Source organism: Nyctereutes procyonoides, unplaced genomic scaffold (assembly GCF_905146905.1).
Source record: "Nyctereutes procyonoides isolate TBG_1078 unplaced genomic scaffold, NYPRO_anot_genome, whole genome shotgun sequence".
Classification (NCBI taxonomy): Eukaryota; Metazoa; Chordata; class Mammalia; order Carnivora; family Canidae; genus Nyctereutes; species Nyctereutes procyonoides.
Window position 1 is genome coordinate 58,620,618 of NW_026575133.1, and position 26,640 is coordinate 58,647,257.

The 26,640-nt window shown below is 43.9% G+C and overlaps 1 pseudogene; it reads left to right on the forward strand.

Moving 5' to 3' along the window:
• Positions 1 to 24,430: 24,430 nt before the first annotated feature.
• Positions 24,431 to 26,175, forward strand: LOC129493898 (60 kDa heat shock protein, mitochondrial-like; annotated as a pseudogene).
• The last annotated feature ends 465 nt before the right edge of the window (positions 26,176 to 26,640 follow it).

Sequence of the window (26,640 nt, forward strand, 5' to 3'; positions counted from 1 at the left end):
GTAGATCTCAGAATGGTAGAACTGTGTAGTTGCAGCCCTATCTTGTTTCCTTGGCAAAGCTTTCTGCTGGGTGCTGGGGGTCCTATCCTCAAAAAGAAAGAGACTGCCTTCTGAGTGGCTGAGAGTCTACTGGGAAAAAGCAAGAACCAGTCGAAAGGCAATTATGGCCAATTGTGGTAGATGCTAAATAATAATTCTTTTTAAGGTAACATATGATTTATAGGAAGGAGCTTATAGTCTTGTGGTGAGGTGAGGGCCAGGGAAATGTTGGTCTGAAGCATTTCCCTCAAGAGGAAATACTTAGCCTCTGTATTGTGGACAGACTTGTCCATATAGCGGAACTTTTCTCATCTCCAACTGGACATCCAGATGGCATCTCAAACCTGGCTTGTCCATGATATATCTCTTGTTTCTGTCAGGACAGTTTGTGAAACAGTTTGAAATGGGCAAAAAATTATCAGCATACTCTTCTGAGTTATCTGTGCCTTTCATGATTGTCGAGTTATTGTGTACTCTGTATGTTCACTGAAAGTCATGCAGATGATTCTTGCTCAGAGAATGCAAGTGGATTTTATTTGGTGGAGTTACAATGGATTCCTTTCATCGAGAAGTCAGTTGTGTACCTATTAAATTCTTTTTGGCATTCTTCATTGCTCATGCACAGGGATGTGTGTGTGTGTGTGTGTGTGTGTGTGTGTGTGTGTGAGAGAGAGAGAGAGAGAGAGAGAGAGAGAGAGAGACTCTTTGAGTTGACTGTAATACCTTACTGATTCCCTCATTCATTAATAAGTTAAACACAACCTTTGTTTTATATTTGTATGAGAGTCGTAATTTAATCTTTCTCCCCAAAAATCTTTTAAGAGTATTGGAGGTCATCCACCTAGATTTCCAATGGATCCCCATGACAGAACAAGGTAAACTGTGTCACCAGGGTGGGGTACCTCTCTTCTGACATTAGCCTTGACACATCTTTTCCAGATTTCCAGAGCAAATCCAACAGCAATAGCTCTTTAACTTTGCTGATTCTTTGTTTCTTTAGTTTATTCTTCCCTCTCTATTGATTTTGTGTTGTTTTGATTTCTGGTTCCCACATGGCCTGTAAGCAATCTCCCAAATAGCAGTGATGAGCTTGGTTTTGTGAGTTTTTTTAATCCATTCTCTAGTGAGTAAAAGACGACAGAGAATCTGGTCCATTTGGCTTTTTTAGTTTTTCTGTTTGTCTCTTTTTAGCTCAAATCGATGAAGAATTCTGTGACCCCTGGGAAGAACAGCTCTTTACCACTTTGTGTAAGGTCAGCTCATACTCTTGTGCTTCTGCAATTTGTTCTTTGTTCTATAGCTGAAATTATGGAAACAAACAAAAAACTGATAAGCTCTCTATATATCTGTTTTGTTGCAAATAAGGAAATTGAATATCTAATACCAATTCAGAAACATTTTAGAGTCCATGTTTGTATAATTAAAATTAATGGCTGGCAGATGAGACTAGTTCAATCGTTTTATTTAAAAAATAGCTTGTCATTTCTCTTATTTATCAGCGTGTCATGCAATCATACCCTATATTTTACTTGCTTTACCTTTTCCTTTTTTTTTTTTTTTTTTTTTTATGATAGTCACAGAGAGAGAGAGAGAGGCAGAGACACAGGCAGAGGGAGAAGCAAGCTCCATGCACCGGGAGCCCGATGTGGGATTCGATCCCGGGTCTCCAGGATCGCGCCCTGGGCCAAAGGCAGGCGCCAAACCGCTGCGCCACCCAGGGATCCCCGCTTTACCTTTTCCAAATGTAGATAGGATTACTTGTTGAATAAGCTAACACTTCATGTTACCTAATACTTAGGATTATTAACCATGTAAATTGATGTTCAGCTCAATTCAATCATTCTGAAAGCCTTTTTCTTCCAACTGTAATTGAGGTTTTGTGGCTGATAGATCATTTCCAAGACTTTAAGGCAATCTAAAACCTTGGACCAATATTGTTCAGTTAGTTTAGTGATAATCATTAGATAACATCTAAACACTATAAAATACTCAAACATTGATTACTGACAAAATTTACTTTTATGTGTTGTTGTTGCTTCTTATGTTTATGCGATAGGGAGGCTGTATCTTGGGTTCATTTTAATGACTGAGTTCATTTTTTGCTACTTGAAGATGTAAAAGGGACACGTGTGGCTGTAGAATGTGGCACTATGTGTGGTTGTGAGCTTTGCCATTTTGTTCAGATGCTTGTGTAAGACAAATAGCTCTCCCTTGACCATCTTCCCTATTGCCCCCTCCCTACCCAGTTTTCTCTGTGAAATAGAAAGCATCACAGTTATAGTTATAAAAATTCATATGACAGTTGGGGCTATACAAGAAGAAATAGTGATGGAGAAATACAATGGTGCTTTGCTTTTGTTTTTTAAAGGGAAGAGCATCCCTCCACTCCCCCCAGGAGTGATTTTCAAAGCTCTTGGGAATTCCTTCAGACCACAAAGCAGGGACCGCTGGTTTTCTCACAGGCACTTCCCCGCAGTACATCTCTTACGCATCTAATCACATCTTGAGGTCAGATGCTCAGAGGACCCAGACTATCATGGGCACTTCTTCCCAGGAACACTGTTATTGTTCACACTGCTGCCTTCTCTTGAACTTTGAGCTCTCCGATAGCTGAGTGTTCCCTCTCTACCCCAAACATGTCTACATCATACTGAACTACATGCCAGGGAATCAAGGATGCTACGCAAAAGCTGTGCAAAAATTGTCTTTGTTTAAGAGGACTGCTGTGAGAAAGAAATGAAAGAGCATTGCAAAAGCACACGAAAGCACCCACAGCAGAGCAGATGCATGTAAGTACATGTTAGTTCTTTTGAAGCCTGATATTTACCGGCCTCCCAGTGAAGCCAGTAAAATTCTGAGGCCAGGATCCAAAAGTGGCATTTCAAAACTTTAGCCTCTCAAGGAAGCTTCTACAGCCAGATGAAAAGGATGCATTAGGAGTCAAGGAGGGCCAGTCCCTCCCAGCCAGACATGTCAGGGTCTGGATGTATTTCTTCCTTTTCTTCCTGCCAGGCCTTGGAGACAGGCTGCCAGGCTCTCATCTGCACAGCCGTCTGCCCCCCTGGGGACAAGACCATCCGGTTCCTACCTCCCCAGAGGCTTTCATCCTTGGCCATGTGCTGATACTCTATCTCTCCACTGCTGGGGGGTGAATGGCTGGCCTGTACTTAATGCTGAGGGAGTCAAGATACTGGGATCCCTTAACAAAGGCAGAGAAACCTGCTCCCACCTCTTATAGCAGCCAGCATGGTGCATGGTGCATCCCAGAGGGCTGCAGATATGGCTGAGGAAGCCCGTATGACTGTGAATGTGGGTCTCAGGAGAACCCATCCCTTGGTCCAGCTAGACTGTCTTTTCACAGGAGACAGCCCTGGGGCGGTGGTGGGGCAGGTGATGAAGGGCAGGGATCAGGTTACACAGGCAGGAAAAGGAGACAGTCCCCAGGTGAAGTCCTACAGGTCTGTCTCCAAAATTGGGGACCTATGGAAAGGAGCTCTAGGAGCCATCCAGGAGGGAGCAGGGCTCGGGCAATAGCCTGATGAAGGGCTTAAGGAGAGCAGTTCCCAAAAGGATGTGGTCCTTGCCAGAAGTGTGCTCCAGGAAGAAAGAGAAGAGAGTGCTCCTGATTGGGGATCAGTATTAGGCAGTAGAGGAGAAGGACACAGAGGAGCTAGGGGCCAGGCAGGGTGAGTAGCCAGAGCAGATGGAGGAGAGGAGACTCAGGAGGATTTGTGGGAGCGCAGGGAGCAGGGAAAGAAGAAGTAGCCCTGGGGGTTCAACCCCAAACAACCTTCTGGGGTCCCTGCCACCATCGTGGACAGATTGTCCCAGGGATTGAACTCTAGGACAGTGAGCTGGGCCTGGCTCAGGTAGCGATGGTGGAGGAATGTCTGCCTAAAAGAAAAATCCTCCAACAAGGGAAAACATTGGTCAACACTTCTGACACCCAACGTGTGGGTTTTCCACACCAAAGGCTTCTGCAGTTCTCTGTGGACATCAACTGGGCATCCTGTGATTTAATTCAATTCTGACACTACCTAGAGTTAATGCAGACCCACCAGTTAAGGACCTGCCCCCATAGTCCTGCCCTCACTTCAGATGTCAAGTGCAAGTCCAGGCCTCAAGGGTTTCCTCCAACCTCATCTCTGGATTTGATAATTTGCTAGAATAGCTCAAAAATTCATGAAAGCACTTTACTTGCTATTACTAGTTTATAATAAAGGACACAACTCAGGGACAGCCAAATGGAAGAGATGCATGGGCAAGGTATGGGGATGGGGTGCAGAGCTTCCATGCCCTCTCCAGCCATGCCACCCTCCTCGGAACTCCATGTGCTCACCAACCGGGAAGCTCTCCCAAGTCCTCCAGGTAGAGTTTTTATGGAAGCTTCATTATGTAGGTATGATCAATTAAATCATTGACTATTAGTGATTAATTCAAGCTCCAGCAACTGTCCCCTTCTCAGAAGTTTGCCTAGGGCCAAGGTTCCAACCCTCTGGTTCTCTTGGCCACCAGTCCCATCTTGAGGGGTTTTCCAAAAGTCACCCCTTGCATATAAACTCAGGGGACATTGAAAGGGGTATGGTACAAATAACAAAAGTTGTGCCTTTCATCTTTATCAGTCTAGAGCTATCTGAGGAGCTAGGGACAAAAATCAAATATTATAACCAAAAAGATGCTCCTATCACTCTTATCACTTAGGAAATTATAGGAGTTTTAGGAGTTCTGGCCAGCAGCTGGGGATGAAGGTCGAAATATATATTTGTCATAGCACAGTATCATGCTGCCCTACCCTGATGCCCAGAGTCCTAGTTCTTCTTGGCTGGTTCTCCTGTAAGCCAAGTCAATCACAGAGTCTCTGTTTTTAGGAACTTGTCACCAGACAAGTTTGCCATCTTCAAAGCCTCTTGAAAGCTTTGATATTCCGACTTAAGAGGTTCATTAGGTGGTCCCTTTAGCCCATTATTTGTCTCTGAGACTGATGGTAGGTCTAGTGGATTGAATTGAGTAGGAGCAAGAAGGATCGTTTTTTTTTTTTTAAGATTTTATTTAATTTTTAATTTTTTTTTATTGGAGTTCAACTTGCCAACATATAGCATAACACCCAGTGCTCATCCCGCCAAGCGCCCCCCTCAGTGCCCATCACCCAGTCCCCCCAAACCCCTACCCACCTCCCTTTCCATTACCCCTTGTTCATTTCCCAGAGTTAGGTGTCTTTCATGTTTTGTCACCCTCACTGATATTTTCACTCATTTTCACTCCTTTCCCCTTTATTCCCTTTCACTAATTTTTATATTCTCCAAATTAATGAGACCATATAATGTTCGTCCTTCTCCGATTGACTTACTTCACTCAGCATAATACCCTCCAGTTCCATCCACGTTGAAGCAAATGGTGGGTATTTGTCGTTTCTAACGGCTGAGTAATATTCCATTGTATACATATAGATTTTATTTATTTATTCATGAGAGACACAGAGAGAGGGAGAGAGACAGAGAGAGAGAGAGAGGCAGAGACACAGGCAGAGGGAGAAGCAGGCTCCATGCTGGGAGCCTGAGGTGGGACTCCATCCCGGGTCTCATAGATCACGCCCTGGACTGAAGGCGGTGCTAAACCGTTAAGCCACCTGGGCTGCCCAAGGATCGTTCTTTGAAAGATTAAGGGCAGTTTTGAAAGAAAGGGGTTGGGGATATCCCTGCACTATCATATTATGACCCAAACATTCTGCACCAGAAGACTTGATTCCAGCCTCAGCCCCATCACATGAGACCTGTGTGAGTGAGCAAGTCACGTAAGCAACCTGGGCCACTTTTCATCATATGTTACCTCTCGTGGTCCTTGGCATCACAGTTGGCACCTGATAAATGCTAGGTGAATAGAAGAGAAATATATCATCGAGTATTACACAAATGTTAGCATTATGTAACAGTTAATAACATGAATCAAAAGTTAAGTGGAAACTGGCCAAATTGGAGAAAGGTTTGGTAACCAGAATTCAAGTTGACGCAAGTAATCCAAATTATATAAAAGCTCTCCAAATGAGTAGGGTTACTCATTCTGGACAACTCAGACTTCACTGAAGTCTGGACAGGTTTTTCTAGTTGTGCTTTTGCAGCCATCAGTAATAACTGCACATCTCTTATCTCTATTTTGGATTCTTTTGAGGATGAAGCAAATCCAGGTCTTTGAAGTCTAGGTGGTGGCTCACAGTAACATTGCTCAGGAATAAGTTTTAGATATAGAATAAATTCATAGAATAAAAGGAATTATCTTCCAACATAATGTCCAAGACTTTATAAATGCTAAACTCAAAGCAAACACAGTAATGCATGAGATGCAACGAGAGACTATATATCCATGTCCTGGATCCTCTCTGCTTTTATCAACCAATTTGGACACTTCTAGTCACCACCACCCAGGTGCAGAAAGCCATTTAGCTACTTTCTCGCTCCATGGCCATGCTAGTTATCTATTGGTGTGTAACAAACCTAGCAGCTTAAGACAATGCATAGTTATTATCCGTAGTTTCTGTGGATCTGGAGTCCAGGTCAAAATCCTAAGAGATGCTAAGGAGTTCTCTGCTTTGGGTCACACAAAGCTGCAAACAAAGTGTTGTCCAGGGCTAGGTTCTCATCTGGAAATTCTTTCCCAGTCAGGAAAGAATTTGCTTCTAAGCTCACTCAGGTTGCTGGCAGGTTTCCTTGAAATTATATCCTTGGCTTTTTGCTCACTATTACCAGAAGTCACACTCAGCTCCCAGAAGCCACTCCCAGCTTCTAGAGGCTTTTGGAAGTTTCTTGTCATATAGGCTTTCCCAACATGGATGAAATAATCCAACCAGCAAGAATGGTCTCCAGAGTAATTCTCCTAGCAAGCTGGAGTAGTGTATAATGTAACCTAATTAAGGAAATGACATTCCATCACCTGTGCTTGCTTTCTGTCAGTTAGAGGCAAGGTCTTGCTTATGTCCAAAGGGAGAGGGCTCCCCCCAGGAGGCATGGATTGTGGCACGTTATAGTTTGTCCATTACAGTGGCCAAGTTTAAAAATAGTCTGGCAACCTGAAAACCATATGTAGAATTCTACATGATTGTGTTAAATCATTTACTAAATTGGGGCGCCTGGGTGGCTCCGTGGTTGAGCAAGACGTCTTGCCTTTGGCTTAGGTCATGATCCCGGGGTCCTGGGATGGAGTCCCGCCTTGGGCTCCCAGCAGGGAACCTGCTTCTCCCTCTGCCTGTGTCTCTGCCTCTCTCTGTCTTTCATGAATAAGAAAATAAATAAATAAATAAATAAATAAATAAATAAATAAATAAATAAAATATTTTTTAAAAATTATTCATTAAATTATTTACTAAGACCCAAAGAGAAAAGGAAGGGGGATCCCTGGGTGGCGCAGCGGTTTGGCGCCTGCCTTTAGCCCGGGGCACGATCCTGGAGACCCGGGATCGAATCCCACGTCGGGCTTCCGGTGCATGGAGCCTGCTTCTCCCTCTGCCTGTGTCTCTGCCTCTCTCTCTCTCTCTGTGACTATCATAAGTAAAAAAAAAAAAAAAAAAAAGAGAAAAGGAAGGAAGGAGATATTTCTGTGCTACTCTCAGCCTTTCATTAACTACATTCTTCTTTGGTCTCCTGCTGGATACTTCGATGGCCAGGTGATCAGGTTGGGACCATCTGAAAATGCTTTGCTAACACCTAACCCCATCAGGTTAGGATGTGGCTTCCTTTCTTTGTTCCAGCAGCCATCCCAGTGAGAGTGCTTCCCATTGTTAAAAAGAAAGACTTCATATCTTACCCAGCTGCAATTTTAGCCTCTCCCAGGAGTGGAATTTTAAACCCAACTGTCCAGAATTTCTTGGTCAGTGAGATCATCTGCTTGATAAGATCCCCTGCCTGGGGGCACCCGGGTGGCCCAGTGGTTGAGTGTCTGCCTTTGGCCCAGGTTGTGATCCTGGGGTCCTAGATCGAGTCCCACATCGGGCTCCCCCCAGGGAGCCTGCTTCTCCCTCTACCTGTATCTCTGCACCCCCCCATCTCTCTGTCTTTCATAAATAAATAAATAAATAAATAAATAAATAAATAAATAAATAAATAATTTTGAAAACCCCAAACCCCTGCCTTCCTCCTAAAGGAAGATGACCTGCCTGAAGCATCCTTTCTTTCCTTCTGCTGGTTCCCTTGCTTATCTTACACCTCCTTTCTGCCTATACAAGGCTTCGGTTTTGAACCTGTCTTATACCTCAGAGCTGTTTGTTGGGTGAGATGCTGCCTGGTTGAAGAATGGATGAATAAAGCCAACCAGATCTTTAAATTCACTCTGATTTTTAATGCCATCTTTCCCCTTACCTCAGGGTTTAACCTTAGTTAACACTTTTCTGTCCTCTCCAGGCTCTCAGAGACCTGTGCCAGCTTCTCACCCCACCCTCTAGGGAGCCTTGCCATCCTCTGATCCTGGTTGTGTATCAACCAGGTCTCAGAGCGGTCAGAAAACCAAACTCAGCCGTGCATTAGACGCCACATTTTCCAGGTAGAAGGAGTTGGCTTTTATCAGCCTCTCAAAGGTCCTCTTCTACCCCAGGAGGTAAGGAACCATGGTGTCAGGGGATCTTTGCTGGTGCATTCAGAAGAAAATTCAGACAGCACCTGTCTGTGGGCACGGCTGGCCCCTTGCCCCCTTCTCCCAGCCTCTGCCCGGGGGCTTGGCGCTGAGCTGGGCAGCCCTCCAAGCCCCAGCTGCTGGCCGGAGAAGAGCGAGGTGAGGGGGCGTGTGCTCCTGCCTGGAGCAGTTCCCAAGCCCCACTTAGCTTATCGGCCACCCTGCCCTTGCCATGAGCCTGGGACCTTGTGAGCTGATAGCACCCTCCAATACTGCCAGAGTCAACACAGCGGGGGGCCTGGGAAGCCGGTGGCAGCTCCTAGGGAGGGGGTTGAAGGCCGCCCTGTGGCTAAGACTGCAGGTGTGCTTGGCCTTCATCAAGTGACAGGTCCTCTGGCTTCTCTCCTCATTTTTTTCTCTGCCCAGGCCCTACCGGGAATCCAAGGGAGGCATCTCTTTCCCACCTAGGGCTCTCCTGGATCTGTTGTCAAGGAAGATTCATTGTTCTTTAAATCTTGCCCCTGGGAACGTTTCTCCTCACCTGTGCTGTCAGACCCTGTCTTTCTGACACCAGAGCCTTGTGCAGGGATGCAACCCGGGCACCCAGCGGGTGCCTTGAACCCGCGGTGGACAAATGCCCCTGCATTATGACAGGGCAGGCCGCAGGTGCAGAAGAGATGGCAGTGAGCTGAGCATTTGCAGGCTCAGGGATGCTCCAGGGGGCTGGTGTCGCAGAGGCCTTCGGCTGTGTGCAGGTTCCTGGGGCGGCCCGAGGGTCACAAGGCTTCCACGCCGGGGTTCCGGCTGCAGCCACCGGAAGAAAGAAGCAAGTTCCGACAAGAAAGACATCTGAAATTAATGTAGACTACGCCTCCTGGGAAGCACATCCGGCTGGATGGGGGGTCATCATGGCAATGACTTATGGCAAAATCATAGCCCCAGAACTTAGAGACCCAAGAGCGCCCTGCCTTCTCATTCTTTGTGAAACAAAATTCATAAGAGGGAGAGAGAGGGAGGCTATGCTGGATGTTGTTGGGAAATGAGGCCAAACCACCAGTTTGGAATGGGGGGCAGCAGCTCAGACTGGATGGGGGGCAGGTGCAATGGGTGGGCCTCAGCTTGCTGGGGTCAGATGGAAGGAGCAGGGACGGGCAGGTCCTCACCTCTGATCAGAAGGCAACCCGTCCCTGAGCCAGTCTGCTACTCTTGTTAGCGACTGTGCCTGCTAGTGTGCCTGGGAGCAGGTTCGCCCCGTGGCAGTGGGCAGGCCCTGGTTCTGGTGGGGCAGGCTTAGGGGGCTGCTATGATTCAGAGGCAGACACTCCTGCCTGTTGCTGTGTGGCATCTCCTGGCAGGTTGCACCAATGCAGAGAACATTCCCTGGGGTGTCAGGTCAGGTGCCAAGGGAGAGGACAGTGTGATGAAAAATCCTGGTTAGGGAGGGTGTGGAGAGAGTGCTTGCTCACTTGTCAGAAGGCACAGTCCTGGGGGGTAGGGGGTACAAGAGCAAGCAGGGCACCTTCTCAGTGACATGGGGTGGGCTTGTGTTCTGATGACGGAGCTTGGAACTCAGATCCACTTCCAGGTGCCCTTAAAGCCCTCACAGTGTGAGCCGTAGCCACTCACCGCGAGGATAGACAGCATCAGTGGAATGTGTGGGAAACCAGTGTCCTCAAAAGGAGTGTAAGAATCTCCATCCAGGGCTTCTCAACTGTGGTGCTGTGAGTGCAACATAAATGTGCAGAGATATGGATACCCTTGGCCCTTGGGGGCTCTCGGAGACCCTCAAGGACCCTCAGAGAACCTCAGGGTGAGCACACTGTGTCAACTGCAGCACTGCCTCCTGTGCTCCAGCATGTGGCATGTGTGTTCTCATCTTCCTTGTGTGCCTAGTTGGAAAGAGTGATCACTGATCCCAGACTGAGCTGGGAAGCCACACCCCAGAAAGTTCTTCAAAGTAGAGCCCCAGCCCGAATCATTAGGAGTAGGACAATTAGTTGGAGAAAGCCTGGGAGTGGCCAGTAAATACTGTGTTTGGTGTCTTTCTCCAGCGAGTGGGAAGAGAATTTACATTAAAAACAATAATAAGAGGGTCTCCTGGGTGTGCAGCCAGTTAAGCATCTGCCTTCAGCTCAGGTCACGATCCCAGGATCCTAGGATCGAGCCCCCCATTGGGCTTCCTGCTCAGCGAGGAGCCTGCTTCTCCCTCTCCTCCCCACTTGTGCTCTCTCTCACTATCTCTGTCTCTCTCTCTCAAATAAATAAATAAAACCTTTAAACAAAAGATACCCAGCAATAGGTATTTAACAATAAATAGCATTTGCAAAGGGCAGTCAATATTTTTCTCTGAGGAAGAGGTAATGTGATGAAGAGCATTTATTCCCTGGGACACCAGAGACTTGTCAGGGCAGATGCTCCCTGAGAGAGAAACTTCTGGAGCAGGGACTTGACCTAGCCTCCCAGGGAGACCATGTGTCCCAAGTGTGGCCTTCCAGGAAGGCAGCAGAGCTGAGGGAGAAGCTGGCATGTGGCCTGAGAGCTTGCCCCCTGTCCCCTCTCACATCTGTAGTGAAGTTTCTAAGGTCTCCAGTCATCGTATAAAGCAGGCAGAGGGCTGGGCCTTGTGTCTGATTGATGTCAGCAGATGGAAGCAGCCTGATGAGGGCACCCCCAGGCTGAGGTAGATCGTCCAGTTTCTCATATGTCTTAGTTGGATTGGGCTGCTATACCAATACCATAGAATGACTGGCCTGAATAGCAGATATTTGTCTGTCACAGTTCTAGAGGCACGATGTCCAAGATCAAGGTGTGCACAACCTCTGTGTCTGGTGAAAGCCCTCTTCCTGGTCCACGGATGGTCGTCTTGTGGGGTACTTAGATGGCAGATGGGAGGGGGCACTCTCTAGGATCTCTTTATAAGGGCACTAATCTCATTCATGAGGGCTCTACCTTGTGACCTAATTATTTTCCAAGGCCCCATCCCCTCACACTGGGGGTCAAATTTGCAACAGATGAATTTTGGGGGAACACATTTGGTCTATAGCACCTTAGCTCACCCACCCTTAAAACAGAAACTCCCGTGATTGCCTGGGTCCTAGTACTGTGACTTCTACCTCTTTTCTTGTGTTGCTGCTCATAGCAAGGGACACCAAACATGATCACCTGCCAAGTCAGAATTAGCTAAGTTCCACGTGAATGTTTTTGAGAAACGTTGTTCTACAAGATACTAAATTAGTGATATGGAAAAGAATGATCTCTGTGGGGGGAAAGGATGGTCCTGGGAGCCATACTATCATAGTTTCAAATCCTGACTCCACTGTTCTTGCCCATGTGACCTCTGCAAATTACTCACCTCATCTGAGCCTCAGTTTCTCACCTGGAGAATGAAGACAATTGAGGTACCAACTTTTTGTGGGACTGGGGAAGAATAAATAAGCTGATGGATGGAAGCACCTGGTACATAGTAGGGGCCTGATGGATGAGAATTTTCTGGAGTTTCTTTCTTAGTAGTTTCTTCACTAGTGGGGCTGAGGAAATGAGTGTCTTTATTTTTATTTATTTATTTTTAAGATTTTTATTTATTTATTCATGAGAGACACACAGAGACACAGGCAGAGAGAGAAGCAGGCTCCATGTAGGGAACCCGATGTGGGACTCAGTCCTGGAACTGCAGGATCACGACCTGGGCCAAAGGCAGATGCTTAACCGCTGAGCCACCCAGGCGTTCCGAATGGGTGTCTTTAAAAGCACTCGAGTAATTCTGATGCAAGGGCAGGTGAAACAGTCGAGTAATTCTGATGCAAGGGCAGGTGATACTGCTTCATATCATTTATACAAGCAAATACCTGGAATGGTGCCCAGAGAGTGCCCTTGTGCATCTGTATGAGGCTGACCAGTGTTGGAAGTGAGACTCCCTACAGTGAGAAAGAGAGATTGCCATGAGCTATGGTCCAGCCCCTCAGAAGTGTGATGAGGAATAGATTTGCCCATCCTCACTTGGGTTTCTCATTGCTCCCCGACAGTGGCAGGTGTGGTCAACTTTCAGTAAAACTTGAGACAGGACCTTCGAGCCTTCTGTAGTAGATAAAGGGCCACTTGGCAAGCAGGGCTGGGAACTGACGGGTGAAAGATCACAGAATGAAAGAATGTCCATGGAGATGATGGAAATTCAAGGAGAAAGATGGAACTACCCTCCGAAGGGAAGGTTCCCAGCTGAGCTGGCTCTTTGACCTCTGGATTCACTGCTCTCAAGGGAGTGGGACTCCTTCCAGAGGAACGTGCTCTGCTGAGTTGGCCTAAGGGCTCATTCTGGGTTTCAAGTAAGATAAGATAGAAAACAAGGCACTGGTCCATGGCAGGTCAAGGTAAACCCTTGCCAGAAAGGGTTATCATTCTGAGGTCACATGACCATTATATAACTCTCAAATTGGGATATTTCTGCAGCTGGGAATTTCTGAGACCTGTTTATATAGATTTAGACCTACTTATAAAGGATACTGTGACAACTGTCATATTCAGCCTGGCTCTCCAGCTGCCCACTTCCCACACCCCCACCCAGGTAAACTTTATTCTATCTTTCCAGACCTTTAAAAATGCAAATCCAAGAAAATCAAATACTAGATTCTTACCCACCTCCTTCCCACTCCACACACCTTTTTTTTCTGAACATAAAAGTAACCTATTAACACATACTGGTTTGCATCTTTCTCTTATTCCTCATTTTCTTAAAAAAATTGGTAAAATACACATAACATACAATTTAGCACCTTAACCAGACCTGTTAGGCTTGAAATCGGTCAGTTATTTAACCAGCAAAATTATTTTATTTAGGAATAGCGGAGGAACTACAGTTTGGTACAAGCAAACTCTGGAGAACTGTAGGCAGGCCTGAAGAGACAAAGGGAAGATCAGCTTTTGTTAGGTTTAGGAAGAAATTGGGGAAGGTTGTTTTAATTGCCAGTTCATAGGAGAAAAACAAGAGCTCCAGGTCTGGCAGTTTCTCGTTGACTGTGAGCAGTGGTTAGTGCTTCATTGCTGAAGCGGGTTGGGTGGTGGCGGGATCTCCCTTTTTTTCCTTAAAAGCAGGAGATAAAATTCCTATGTAAGAATGTCTTCCCTAATCGAGATAGTTCTCTTTGTCCTTTCTGCTGGTTGTGCAGGCTGCAGGAGGGGTGTGCTGCAGGAGAGGCTTCCAGGCTCACTTCAAATGAGCTTTCTTTAGTTTCACAATCTGTTTATAGCTATAGTTCAGAGGTACTAGGTCCATTCGTATGGTTTGTAGCCATGACCACCATTCATTTTCTAGCTCTTTCCATCTTGCAAAACTGAGGCTCTATCCACTAAACTATAACTCCCTATTCTTTACCTCCCCCAGCCCTTGGCACCTCCACTCCCCCCACCACATTCTACTTTCTGTCTCTGCATTTGACTGCTCTATGTACCTCAAAAAAGTGGAATCAAACAACTTTTGTCCATTTCTGACTGACTTATGTCACTTAGCATAATGTCCTTAGGGTTCATCCACATGGTACATAGCATGTGTCAGTGATTCTTTCTTCTTTAAGGCTGAATAATTTTAGGACAACTGGGTGGCTCAGCGGTTGAGCCTCTGCCTTGGCTCAGGGCATCCCACATCAGGCTCCCTGTGGGGAGCCTGCTTCTCCCTCTGTCTGGGTCTCTGTCTCTCTCTATATATTTAATGAATAAATAAAATATTTTTTAAAAAGGCTGAATAATCTTGTATATACCGAGTTTATTCATTCATCTGTGATGGGCACTTGGGGTGCTTCCACATTTTGGCTATTGTGAATAATGCTGCTTAGGAACATGGGAGTACAGATATCTGTTTGAGTCCCTACTTTCAATTCTTTCGGTACATATGCACCTTGCTTTTTTTTTTTTTTTTTTTAGATTTATTTACTGAGAGAGAGAGTGCCCATGCCTAGGGGGGGTGTGGTGGGGGGAGGGGCAGAGAGAGAAGAGAGAAAATCTCAAGCAGATTCCCCGCTGAGCCCAAAACCCACCATGGGGCTAGATCTCACGACCCTGAGAGCATGACCTGAACTGAAATTAAGAGGGGGACGCTTAACCAGCCGAGCCACCTAGATGCCCTGCACCTTGCTTTTTTTACCCAACAGTATCTTAGAGATACTTCTTGACCAGTGTAAGATTCATGTTATACATGAAAAATCTGGGTTCTGGAGAAAGAAATGTTGTTGACACTGGAACTAGGCCTCCAGACAGGCCTCCTACCCTCAGACCAGTGTTTTTTCTAGTATACTACTTTGTCCAGGCATTCTTTTAGTTACATTAAAATTAATACTAGTACACAAGCTCAAGGCCTAAAAATACCATTCTGTGAATAAGTGAAAATGAGGAAATTTGAAATGTGGTTTCCACCTCAGGGCTGCACTCCCTTTTGCTCACAATGGTGAGCTGGGGGAACGTAGCTGTGAATTCACACGTGATGGACTAAACAAACTCTTTATAATTTATGTGCATTTTATTTCACAGTGTACCATAGATATCAAAGCATAAAATTTTCTTCACTCAATGTAATGGGAAGATTTGCTCAGTAAGCTTTACTGTTGAATGTCCTGGTCAGTGTTTTTATTGTCTTCACAATGTTCCTGCTTTGAGGGAAGGAGGGAGCATACTTCTAGTATTCCCCTACCCGTCCCCCACCATAGGGATGCTGTGTGATCAACCACAGTGTTCAGTCTCCTTGGCAAGAGTGGTGTCCAGTGATTTCTGTTATGAGTTGAATTGTGTCTCCCCTAAAAACGTATATGTTGAAGTCCTAATGCACCTCAGAATCTGACCTGATTTGGAGATAGAGTCTTTAGATAATCATATTAGAACACAGTCATGAAGGTAGACCTTACCTAATCCAATATGAGTGATATCCTTCTAAGAAAGGGAGAACTGGACAGAGATAGACATATAGAGAAGGAAGACGATGTGAAGGCAAAGGGAGAAGGCGACCATCTACAAACCAAAGAGAGGGCCCTGAAAGAGACACCTTCCTCATAGCCCTTAGGAGGAACCAACCTTAATCTTGGACTTGTGGCTTCTAGAGTTGTGAGAAAATACATTTCTGTTATTAAGGCCCTTGGATTAGAGTGCTTTTTTAAGGCAGCCTGAGCAAACTGGTAATTCCTTTCTTGGAATTGGTAAGTGGATCATGGAAGGAAGATGTTCTTTGTTTGCCAGACTTGCTAAGCTGCAGTACTGTGAGTTGGGGTGGTGGAGGCCCCTTTCCTAGATGTGGGAAGAGAAGCTGTCTTCAGAACTGAGCCAAGTAGACAGAGGTAAGAGATAGATGGACAGGGACAGGCCTGGAAGCTCTAAGGCCTTTCCAATCCTCAAGGCCCTATTCCTGAGTTCTTCCTTCAATCCTAGGTACCCTCCAGCACCCTTCCCAGTCCCCTTGGAGCAGATTGCAGTTGACAGTAAGTCTTTCTTTTTTTTTAAGGTTTTTATTTATTCATGAGAGACACAGACATAGGCAGAGGAAGAGGCAGGCTCCTCACAGGGAACCCAATGCAGGACTCAATCCCAGGATCCCAGAATCATGTCCTGAGCTGAAGGCAGATGCTCAACCACTGAGGTACTTATGTGTCCCACATTTGAGAGCAAGTCTTGACCACACTATGTGGCAAGCATGCTTTCTCTTTGAAGATTTCTTTCCTGCAGCCATTTGTAAAATGGGCCACTTCCCATAAGCCCACTCTCTCCTTGGTTCCTTATATCTTTTCTCAAAGACTTTTCCATAGCTGGTCCATGACTCAGCATTCCAAATCCACTGTCAGCCACACTCTGCCTCCCCACCCCCACCCCAAACCAGGTCCTTACCTCCCAGCAGCCAGATTCAGGAATAGAAGGTTACCCGCAACCACTCATGGCCATGCTCATGTAGGGGAGAAGCATCATTCTACTAATAAGAAAACCAGAAAATTGTTTACATTTGTCTGACAAATGTTCCAGAGCAGGCCTGAGACTAAGGGTGAGGCAAATGAAGTACTCTTCTCAGGCGCAGAATTTGAGGAGAAGTAAAAAGACCCCAGTAATCAAGACAAATAATATTTTAATGCAGTATTTAGGGAATTATGCTAAAACATACATCATGTAAAATTTATCACTTTAACCAATATTAAGTGTATAGTTCAGTGGCTTTAAGTACATTTCATATTCTTTTGCAACCATCACCAGCATCCATCTGCAGAACATTATCATCTTCCCAAACTGAAACTCTGCCACATGAAACATGAATACCCAACTTCCTCTTCCCCCTAGCCCCTGGAAACCACCATTCTAATTTATGTCTTTATGAATTTAATGATTCTAGGAACCTAAGTGGAATTAAAGTATTTGCACTTTTGTGACTCACTTATTTGACTTAGTATAATGTCCTTAAGGTTCATTCATGTTGTAGCCTATGTCAGAATGTCCTTCCTATTTAAGGCTGAATAATATTCCATTGTATAGATACACCACATTTTGTGTATCTCTACATTTGTCAGCAGATACTTGGGTTGCTTCCACCTTTTGGCTGTGGTGAATAATGCTGCTATGAACATGTGCATACAAATCATCTGTTTGAGTTCCTACTTTCAGTTCTTTTGGCTATTGACCCAGAAGCGGAATTAAATATTTTTATTTTTAATTTTTTTTAAAGATTTTATTTATTTGTTCATGAGAGACACCGAGAGAGAGAGACAGAGAGAGGCAGAGACACAGGCAGAGGGAGAAGCAGGCTCCATGCATGGAACCTGACGTGGGACTCAACCCCAGGTCTCCAGGATCAGGTCCTCGGCTAAAGGCCGTGCTAAACCACTGAGCCACCTGGGCTGCCCACTATTTTTAATTTTTTAAGGAACCTCTATACTGTTTTCCACAGCAGCTGTACCATGTTAAATTCCCATCAGCAATGCATGAATTCTAATTTCTCTACCTCTCCAAAACTTGAATTTTTTAAAAAATATCTTTATTTATAATAGTCATCTCAATCAATGGATGTGAGGTGGTATTTTATTGTCATTTTGATTTGCATTTCCATGATTAGTGATGCTGAGTATCTTTTCATGTGTTTATTGGGCCATTTATATAGCTTCTTTGGAGAAAAGTCTATGCAAGTCTTTTGCTTGTTTTTTTTTTAAGATTTTATTCATTTATTCATGAGAGACACACACACACAGAGAGAGAGAGAGAGAGGCAGAAGGAGAAGCAGGCTCCATGCAGGGAGCCCGATGTGGGACTCGACCCCAGGTCTCCAGGATCAGGCCCTGGGCTGAAGCCAGGCACCAAACTGCAGAGCCACCCAGGGATCCCCTTTTGCTTGTTTTTTAAAATTGGGTTATATATTGTTGAGCTTTAGGAGCTCTTTATATATTATGGGTATTAATTACTTATCAGGTATGTAATGTGTAAGTATTTTCTCCCATTCTGCATGTCTTTAATAGTATACTTAGAAGCACAAACGTTTTCAATTTTGAGGAGTTCTAATTTATCTATTTTTCATTTGTTGTTTGTGAGTTTTTGATTTCATAGCTGAGAAATCATTGCCAAATGCAATAAAAAATCCAAATTAATGCAACCCCCCCCCCCATATGAACGAATTATCAAAATCCAACTGACACAGGATCCTATCTGGACTTGCATCACTCACTTTACTCACTTTACTCACTTTAGCCCAATCTCAGCCCTATCCAATCTTGTGTTTACTTAAAATTTTTGACATTTTGTTTATCATGGGTTTGGGGCATTTTGACCTTTGACAATATTGCATTAAAATACCAGTCATCTTGGTTACTGGGGGTTTGGATAGCCTCCTAAAATTTTGAGCCATAGGCAAATTCTTGCCTATTCTCTCTGTAGCTCCGACCCTACTCCAGAGATAGCAGCTAGCCATGGATCCCTGGGGCAGTACAGTTGTCTTCATACCAGGCCAGTTCTTTTTAAAGACTAGGTAGGGCAAGCCGAAAACTGACCTCTGCAGAAGCCTGTCCCTCATCAAGAAGGGCCAAGTCCAACATGCACATGAGAAAAAGCTCTGCATCACTTGCCATCAGGGAAATACAAATCAAAACCACAATGATATACCACCTCACACAGTGAGAAATGGGGAAAATTAACAAGGCAGAAACAACAAATTGGAGAGGATGCGAGAAAAGGGAACCTTCTACACGTTGTGGGAATTGACCTGGTGCAGCCACTCTGGAAAACATGTGTGGAGGTTCCTCAAAGAAATAAGAAATAGACCTGCCCTACGAACCACAATTGCACTGTTAGGGATTTACCCCGAAGATCAGATCAATGAAACCCGGGGCACCTGCACCCGATGGTTCTAGCAGCCATTCCACAATAGCCAAACTGTGGAAGGAGCCTCGGTGCCCATCCGAAAGAATGAATGGATAAAGACGATGTGGTTTAATGGTATATCAATGGAATATTACTCAGCCATTAGAAACAACAATACACACCATTTGCTTCCAACGTGGATGGAACTGGAGTGTATTATGCTGAGTGAAGTAAGTCATCGAGAAGGACAAACAGTTTATTTCTCACTTATTTGGGAATATGAATAATAGTGAAGGAATATAAGGGAAGGGAGAATAAATGTTGTGGAGATATCAGAAAGGGACACATAACAAAAGACTTCTAACTCTGGGAAAATAACTAGGGGTGGTGGAAGGGGAGGAGGGCGGGTGTGGGGTGGAATGGGTGACGGGCACGAGGTGGGACACTTGACGGGATGAGCACTGGGTGTTTATTCTGTAGTTGGTAATAATTGAACACCAATACAAATATAATTTATAAAAAAAAAATAAATAAAAAAAATAAAAAAAGGAAAAAAAAAAAAAAAAAAAAAAAAAAAAAAAAAAACAAAGAAGGGCCCAAGTAAAAAAAAATATATGTAAATGGATTTTTGATGACAAAATTCATAAAAATTGTGACCAATGTTCACAAAGCTCTGTGAATTGCCTATGAATGTAAGTTAATAAAATTAAACCAATTCTTGAATATGCTGTTTCATTAAACATTTTTATGACCTAATTGGTAAAAGAAATATTGATTGTTTAAGAAATATTGAATAAGTAGGAATATTAAATAGTTTTTTAAGAGTTAAGAATATTAAATAGTATTTTAAGAGCTAATTTTAAGAAATTCTTTGGTGAAATTCCCATTAGTTCAATAGAAGACAAGAGAAGACTCAGCACCAAAAACTAAGACTAAATTGTTGATGCTAAGAGAAATGGACTAAGACAGAAAACCACCACCAAATATCAACCTAATGTGGAAGTTGTTGAAAGAGTTTCATATGGGGTCCCTGGATGGTTCAGCCGGTTCAAGGTCTGCCTTCAGCTCAGATCATGATCCAGGGGTCCAGGGATTGAGTCCTGCATCAGCAGCCCACTCAGTGGGGAGTCTCTCCTCCCTCTCCGCCCCCCCTGCTCCTGCTCTCTTCCTTTCACACTCACTCTTTCCCTGCTCATGCTCTCTCTCTCAAATAAATGAATAAATAAATAAATACATAAATAGTTTCCTGTGGTTCCCTAAGTTGAATTATGGTTCAGGCAAAGGTATCATCTGGCAGGTAGCCATAAGAAAAAGAAAAAAAAAGAAACTACTGCAAAGATTTCTAAAAAGGAACACATGATTTGGGAACAACTGAAACGATTTGATGATTTATTTTTATAGTGATTTATATTTCTTGATAAGCCATTGTGGTTTACAGTATCCACATAATTCAGTTTATTTAGATATAAAATAGAAAAGTATATCTGCTGATCCAATTTGCATATGATTTACATGATCATTCTCACTGTTAAATATTTTCAGATGCAGCTGCACGGGAAGCTCATTTCATTGAGAGACTGGGGCTGAGTTTTATTTTTTATTTTTTATTTTTTTTCTTTTTTTTTTAATTTTTATTTATTTATGATAGTCACAGAGAGAGTGAGAGAGGCAGAGACACAGGCAGAGGGAGAAGCAGGCTCCATGCACCAGGAGCCTGACGTGGGATTCGGTCCCGGGTCTCCAGGATCGTGCCCTGGGCCAAAGGCAGGCGCCAAACCGCTGCGCCACCCAGGGATCCCTGGGGCTGAGTTTTAATTGATAAGTTGGGAGAGAGGCTTCAGCTACACACTGTACATGAATTGGAGCAAAAGCATATGAAAGACCTGGTGTGGGCAGGAGAACTTCCTTATTGTTTCATTCAACAAATATTTACAGGAGATCTACTGTGTGCCAGATGCTGTTTGTTTTAACTGTGAGGGATACTTCAGGGAGCTAAGAAGATAAAGATTCTGTTTTTCATGGACCTTACATCAAGGCAGAAGACATAATCAAATACAGAGTGACTTTTTAAAAATAGAAATTTTGGCTTTGAACGTTATACAAGTCTCTGCCACCAGGGGACGCAACTGGAGAAAGCGTTTAATGGGTTGGTGTTTGCTAAATTTGTTTTAAGAAGACAGGCAAAGGTTATTTTGTGTGTCATGAACAAGGGGCCACTTGTGTAGGGACCATGTGTATCTGAGGAAGACAAAAATCAGGTGTGTGTCACACTTTCTGCTCCATATGTGTTTCACATAAAGAAAATGCATCAAAAGCAATTAATTTTGCATATAATTATGTAATAAAAGGTGTAGTTCACTTTAATTTTTCAAATAAATGTGCATGATGTAGCACTAGAGAATGAAAGATGAATATGTCAAAACTTTAAAAAGGGGGATGCCTGGGTGGCTCAGCGGTTGAGCATCTGCCTTTGGCCCAGGGCGGGATCCTGGAAAACCAGGATGAGTCCCACATCAGGCTCCCTGCAGGGAGCCTGCTTCTCCCTCTGCCTATGTCTCTCTCTCTCTGTCTGTCTCTCATGAATAAATAAAATCCTAAAAAAGAAAATCTCTAAAAAGGACTGAGACCCACAAAACCAAGGGGTGTCCATTCTGTCCTGTTACTACCTCTCGGTGTCTGAGCTTCTCATCCTGGAAAATAGGAATAACAGCCTATACTTTCCTTCCCTTGCCTTCAAAAGCCTGGGCAGAAATAAAGGGAATGTGCTTATCACAAAAGTGTCTCTCTCTACGCCACCTCCTTTCTGAGAGGGATGTTTGCGATTCGAGGTATATGTGATGATATGTAAAAGAGGTGACTTGAAAATTTGTAGGGGAAGATGTAAGAAGACCCGGGGACTGTTTCCTTGGTGTCTCAGATTTGGCAGTGTTGTTAACACACGACCCCAAATGTAACATTAGCAATTCTTAAGTAGCTTGAGGATGTCAGGCTTGAGGCTTAGAGCCCAGTACAGAACAGCACTCTGTTCTGGATTCTGATTTAAATGACTCTTTCCTTTTATGGCCACCAGTGCTCTGTGCTTGTAGATCATGCTTCCATTCGGATTTGGAAAACACCATGGTACTTCTTGGAAAACAGGAAATCTGGACGTGGACCCTTCTCTTCTCCCTTCTGTTAGTCACTGGCAGTGAGCTCATGGGATTTCGGGAGGAAGTAATAGTCGGTGTTAGGACCACACACAGGAGAAAACAGGCCTACGCTGGTCAGGAGGGTCCAGGGCTGACTTTTGAGCTTCTGGAAGGCTAAGACCGTGTTTTACTCCTTGCTGAGTGCCCAGCTTCCAATGGTGCCTCACCCGCAGAAGATTCGTTGAACTGAAATACTAAATAAAGTCTAGTTAAACACAACGAGCAGTTACCGTCACTCCCTTCTTTGAGAAATACACGTGGCAGGAAATACATGAGCGAGAAAGCGAATGTCACATCACAGCTCTACCTCTTAGATCTGTTATCAGCCTGTGATTGACATGTTATCCCTCCTGGTGATTCTAATTACGTGACAACCGAAGTTATTTTTCCCAAGGACAAAATGATAGGGGACGTGAGAGAATTTGGAAAACAAAGTACCTTGGCACTTTGGACTTGAACCTGGGGTCTGTTGCTGTTAGTGTGACCCTGGGAAAGTCACTAAGTTCTCGGAGCCTCCGTCTCCTTTTCTGTAGTAATAGAGGTGACGGTATCTGAGCAAGAGCAGATGAGAGGATCGAATAAGAAGTGCATGTGAAGACGTCTGGCTGCAGACCATCAGATCCAACGTGGCTATGAAAGATCCATGGTGACGGTGATTGTAACTGTGTGCAGACACAGCCAACAGCTGGTACAGAGGAAAAGTCAGCAGAGCCCACAGATGACCGCAGACAGGGTCCTGTCCCTCGTGCCCTCAGCTATACCTGAGACCAAGGCAGGGGAGAGGATTTCAGAGAAACTCACTTGCTTTTCATCTCCTTTCTTCTAGCCTCTGCCTCTAGGACTCCATAAAGTGGTGGTTTTCCTTTTCATATGTTACTTAGTAGTGTTTTTAAAACCTCCTTTTTGGGGCACTTGGGTGGCTCAGTGGTTGAGCATCTGCCTTTGGCTCAGGTTGTGATCCGGGTCCTGGAATTGAGTTTGGCATCCTGCTCCCCGCAGGGAGCCTACTTCTCCTCTGCCTATGTCTATGCCTCTCTTTCTCTCTCTGTGTCTCTCATGAATAAAAAAATAAAGAAAAAAATTAAACCTCTTTCCCTCCCAGACTGCTTAGGGATTTGTTTTCTATTTTGAATTAACTTTATTGAGTTATAATTCACTGAGGTATAATTTATTATGCAACCACACCCCATTTCAATGAAGTTGAACAAATTTATACATTCATACAACTACATCCAAGATACAGGATATTCCTGTTACCCCCAAAGTACCCCACGTCTCATCCACAGTTAATCCCTGCCTCTGCCCCAGGTAACCACTGATCTGCTTTCTGTCACCATAAATTGAATTTGTCTTGTAAATGAAATTATACAGCATGTACTCTTTTGTGTTTTGCTTCTTTTGCTCAGCATAGTGTTTTGTGTTGTTGGTTTTTTTTTTTAAGATTTTATTTATTTATTCACGAGAGACACAGAGAGAGAGGCAGGCTCCATGCAGGAAGCCCGATGTGGGACTCGATCCCAGAACTTCAGGATCACACCCTAAGCCAACGGCAGATGCTTAACCACTGAGCCACCCAGGCGTCCCATCAGCATAGTGTTTTTGAGATTCATTTTTGCTACGGTTTAGCATATTTCTTTTATTGCTAAGTAGTATTCTATTGTATACCACACTATTTTTTAAAAAGAGATAGAGAGCCCACGCTCCAGCAGAGGGTAGAGGAGGAGAGGGAGAGGGAGATAGAGAATCATAACCTGATCCAAAACCAAGAGTTGGATGCTTAACCGACTAAGCCATCTGAATACCCACCACCATTTTTTATCCATTCATTTACTAAAGGACATTTTACATAGTTTCTATCTTTTTTTTTTACTATTATGAATAAAGATGCTATGAGCATTCATGTATGAATGAGTCTTTGTGTGGACATCTGTTTTCATATCTCTTGGGCATATCCTTAGGAGTAGAATTGCTGGGTAGTGAGGTAAGTATATCTTCAACCATGTAAGAGATTCCCAAAATGTTGGCTGTACCATTTACAGTTCCACCTGCAGTGTATGAGAACTTGTTCCACATCACTAATACTTGGTATTGTCTTAGTATTGGTCTTTTTAATTTCAGTCACTCCCATGGGTGTGCAATGGCATACCATTGTTTTTCCTTGTAATTTCCCTGATGGCTAATGATGTTGAACATCTTTTCATGTGCTTATGGGCCATTTGTGTATCTTTCTCTGTGAAGGGTTGGTTTGGCCTCACTCGCCTCCAATGGCCTGCCTCACTGCCGGCACATTCTGCCACTGTCCCGAAGAAATGCTTCAATTACCCACAGTCCTCTGCCAGTGGCCAGAGTACTAGCTCCTCATCTAACTCAGGCCTATGCCAAAGATGTAAAATTTGGTGCAGATGCCCAAGCCTTAATGCTTCAAGGTGTAGACCTTTTAGCCAATGCTGTAGCCGTAACTATGGGGCCAAAAGGAAGAACAGTGATTATTGAACAGAGCTGGGGAGGTCCCAAAGTAACAAAAGAAGGTGTGACTGTAACAAAGTCAATTGACTTAAAAGACAAATATAAAAATATTAGCACTAAACTTGTTCAAATTGTGGCCAATAACACAAATGTAGAGGTTGGGGATGGCACCACTACTGCTACTGTCTCAGCACACTCTATTGCCAAGGAAGGCTTCGAGAAGATTAGCAAAGGTGCTAATCCTGTGGAAATCAGGAGAGGTGTGATGTTAGCTGTTGATGCTGTAATCGCTGAACTTAAGAAGCAGTCTAAACCTGTGATAAGTCCTGAAGAAAATTGCTCAGGTTGCTCTGATTTCTGCAAATGGAGACAAAGAAATTGGTAACATCATTTCCGATGCAATGGAAAAGGTTGGAAGAAAGGCTGTCATCACAGTAAAGAATGGAAAAACACTGAATTAGAAATTATTGAAGACATGAAGTTTGATTGAGGTTATATTTCTCCATACTTTATTAATACATCGAGAGGTCAGAAATGTGAATTCCAAAATGCCTATGTTCTATTGAGTGAAAAGAAAATTTCAAAAAAAAAAGAGAAGAAAAGAAAAGAAAGAAAATTCCTAGTGTCCAGTTCTTTGTACCTGCTCTTGAAATTGCCATAATTGCCATCACCATAAGTCCTTGATCATAATTGCTGAAGATGTTGATGGAGAAACTCTGAGTACACTCGTTTTAAAAAGGCTAAAATTTGGTCTTCAGGTTGTGGCAGTCAAAGCTCCAGATTTTCGTGACAATAGAAAGAACCAAGTTAAAGACACGGCTATTGCTACTGGTGGTGCAGTGTTTGGGGAAGAAGGATTGACTCTAAATCTCGAAGATGTTCACGACTTAAGAAAAGTTGGAGAGGTCATTGTGACCAAAGATGATGCCATGCTTTTAAAAGGAAAAGGTGACAAGGCTCAAATTGAAAAATGTATTCAAGAAATCATTGAACAGTTAGATATCACAACTAGTGACTATGAAAAGGAAAAGCTGAATGAACGTCTGGCAAAACTATCAGATGGAGTAGCTGTATTGAAGGTTGATGGGACAAATGATGTTGAAGTGAATGAAAAGAAAGACAGAGTTAGAGATGCCCTCAATGCCACAGGAGCTGCTCTTGCAAAAGGCATTGTTTGTTCTGGAAGGTGGATGCCCTGCTTTGGTGCATTCCAGCCTTGCTTTCAATAACTCCAGCTAATGACAATCAAAGAATTGGTATCGAGATTATTAAGAGAACACTCAAAATTCCTGCAATGACCATTGCTAAGAATGCAGGTATTGAAGGATCATTGATAGTTGAGAAAATCATGCAGAGTTCTTCCAAAGTTGGTTACGATGCTATGCTTGGAGATTTTGTGAATATAGTGGAAAAAGGAATCATTGATCCAACTAAGGTTGTAAGAACTGCTTTATTGGATGCTGCTGGAGTGGCCTCTCTGTTAACTACAGCAGGAGTTGTAGTCACCGAAATTCCTAAATAAGAGAAGGACCCGGGAATGGGTGGAATGGGAGGAATGGGAGGTGGTATGGGAGGCGGCATATTCTGATTCCTAGAATCCCGGTGCATGGAGCCTGCTTCTCCCTCTGCCTGTGTCTCTGCCTCTCTCTCTCTCTGTGTGTGACTATCATAAATAAATAAAAATTCAAAAAAGATTTTATTTATTTATTCATAAGAGACAGAGAGAGAGAGAGAGAGAAAAAAAAAGAGAGAGGCAGAGACACAGGCAGAGGGAGAAGCAGGCTCCATGCAGGGAGCCCGACGCAGGACCCAATCCTGGGTCTCCAGGATCAGCCCTGGGCTGAAGGGAGCGCTAAACCGCTGAGCCACCAGGGCTGCCCAAAGAGCAAAAGTTTTAAATTTTGATGAAGTCCAGCTAGTTTTTTTTTTCTTGGTTTGTGCATTTGGTGGTGTTTTTCTAAAATATTTTGGCTTCCCTGAAGGTCATAAATATTTTCTTCTATGTTTTCTTTCAGAAATGTTATGATTTTAGTGTTTATATTAGGTCTATGAT